The sequence below is a fragment of the Cupressus sempervirens genome, chromosome 7 (assembly GCF_028749045.1).
Source record: "Cupressus sempervirens isolate cs-2001-9-10 chromosome 7, ASM2874904v1, whole genome shotgun sequence".
Classification (NCBI taxonomy): Eukaryota; Viridiplantae; Streptophyta; class Pinopsida; order Cupressales; family Cupressaceae; genus Cupressus; species Cupressus sempervirens.
The window spans coordinates 471,805,625-471,808,873 of NC_143124.1; positions in this window are offsets into that span (position 1 = coordinate 471,805,625).

A 3,249-nucleotide genomic window follows, 5' to 3' on the forward strand; every position below is an offset into this window, starting at 1 on the left:
TATAAAATAATATATAATCTATATATTATATAATAATATAATATAATATTATATATATATATAACGTAATGTAAAGATATAATATATAATCTATTAATATATAATAATATATTATGTTATTATTATTATTATTATCTATAAATATAATATATATTATTATTATTTTTACTATATTTTTATTAAATATAATAACATAATATATTATATATATGTTATTAATACATATTATTATTATTATCATATATAAATTATAATCTATAATATATTATTATTATTATTATCATATGTAAATTATAATATTAATATATTATGTTATTATTATTATAATCTATAAATTTTATATATATATATATATATATATATGATTGTTATACTATATTATTATTATTTTTACTATATTATTTCTAGTGGAGTCATTTATATGGGACAAAAGGGCTCACAAGATGACCTATGACCCCTTTCGACACATTCCATGATGACATATGTCCCTAAGGGATCCTAAGATCCCTAGAGACATATTGGAATAGTTTATATCGGTCGTAGGGGGTCACAGGATGACCTATGAACCCTTTCGATATATTACAAGACGACATTTGTCCCTAGGGGTCCTAGGACCCTTAGGGACATATTAGAATCATTCATATGGGTCGAAGGGGGTCATAGGGTGACCAATGACCACCTTCAGCACATTTCAAGATGACATATGTCCTTAGGGGTCCTAAGACCCCTAGGGACATATTAGAATCATTCATATGGGTCGAAGGGGATCATAGGGTGACATATGACCCCCTTCGACACATTCCACGATGACATATGTCCCTAAGGGTCCTAAGACCCCTAAGGACATATTAGAATCTTTCATATGGTTTGAAGGGGGTCATAGGGTGAACTATGACCCCCTTCGACACATTACATGATGACATATGTCCCTAGGGGTCCTACGACACCTAGGGACATATTAGAATGCTTCATATGGGTCAAAGTGGGTCATAGGTTGACCTATGACCCTCTTTGACCCATTAAATGATGACATTTGTCTCTAGGGGTCCTAGGACCCCTAGGGACATATTAGATCATTCTTATGAGTCAAAGGGGCTCATAGGGTGACCTATGACACCCTTCGACCCATTAGATGACGACATATGTCCCTAGGGGTCCTAGGACCCCTAGGGACATATTAGAATCGTTCTTATGGGTCAAAGGGGGTCATAGGTTGATATATGACCCTCTTCGACACATTACATGACGACATATGTCCCTAGGGGTCCTAGGACACCTAGGGACATATTAGAATGCTTCATATGGGTCAAAAGGTGTCATAGGTTAACCTATGACCCCCTTCGACCCATTAAATGATGACATATATAGCTAGGGGTCCTAGGACCCCTAGGGACATATTACAATCGTTCTTATGGGTCAAAGGGGGTCATAGGTTGACCTATAACCCCCTCTGACCCATTACATGATGACATATGTCCCTAGGGGTCCTAAGACCCCTAGGGACATATTAGAATGTTTCATATGGGTCAAAGGGGGTCATAGGTTGACCTATGATCCCCTTCGACCCATTAAATGACAACATATATCCCTAGGGGTCCTTGGACCCCTAGGGACATATTAGAATCTTCAACCCATTACATGACGACATATGTCCCTAGGGGTCCTAGGATCCCTAGGGACATATTAGAATCATTCATATGGGTTAAAGGGGGTCATAGATTGACCTATGACCCCGTTCGACCCATTACATGATGACATATGTCCCCAGGGGTCCTAGGATCCCTCAAGACATATTAGAATCATTCATATGGGTCAAAGGGGGTCATAGGTTTACCAATGACCCCCTTTGACCCATTAAATGACAACATATGTTCCTACCGGTCCTAGGACCCCTAGGGACATATTAGAACTGTTCTTATGGATCAACGGGGGTCATAGGTTGACCTATGACCCCCTTCAACCCATTAAATGATGACATTTGTCCCTAGGGGTGCTAGGACCCCTAAGGACATATTAGAATCATTCTTATGGGTCAAAGGGGGTCATAGGTTGACATATCACCCTCTTCGACCCATTACATGACTACATATGTCCCTAGGGGTCCTAAGACCCCTAGGGACATATTAGAATCCTTCTAATCGGTCAAAGGGGGTCATAGGGCGACCTATGACCCCCTTTGACCCATTACCTGATGACATATGTCCATAGGGGTCCTAGGACCCCTAGGGACATATTAGAATTCTTCATATGGGTTAAAGCGGGTCATAGGTTGACATATGACCCCCTTCAACCCATCAAATGATGACATATCTCCCTAGGGGTCCTAGGACCCCTAAGGACATATTAGAATCATTTTTATGGCTCAAAGGGGGTCACAGGTTAACCTCTGACCCCCTTCGACATATTACATGACGACGTATGTCCCTAGGGGTCCTAGGACCCCTAGGAACATATTTGATTCGTTCATATGGGTCAAAGTGGGTCATAGGTTGACCTATGACCTCCTTTGAATAATTAAATGACGACATATGTCCCTAGTGATCCTAGGAGCCCTAGGGACATATTAGAATCATTCTTATGAGTCAAAGGGGGTCATAGGTTGACCTATGAACCCCTTTGACCAATTACATGATGACATATTTCCCTAGGGGTCCTAGGACCCCTAGGAACGTCTTAGAATTGTTCATGACCCATTACATGATGACATAGTCCCTAGGGGTCCTAGAACCCCTAGGGACATATTAGAATCTTTCATATGGGTCTAAGGGGGTCATAGGTTGACCTATGACCCCCTTCGACCCATTATATGACGACATATGTCCCTAGGGGTCCTAGGACCCGTAGGGACATATTAGAATCATTCATATGGATCAAAGGGGGTTATAGGTTGACCTATGACCCCCTTCGATCCATTAAATGATGACATATGTTCTTAGGGGTCTTAAGACCCCTAGGGACATATTAGAATCATTCATATGGGTCAAAGGGAGTCATAAGTTGACTTATGACCACCTTCGACACATTACATGATGACATATGTCCCTAGGGGTCCTAAGACCCTTAGGAAAATATTAGAATGCTTCATATGGGTCAAATGGGGTCATATGATGACGTATGACCCCCTTTTACCCATTAAATGACAAGATATGTCCCTAGGGCTCCTAGGACCCCTCGGGACATATTAGAATTGGTCTTATGGGTCAAAGGGGGTCATAGGGTGACCTATGACCCCCTTCGAACCATTACATG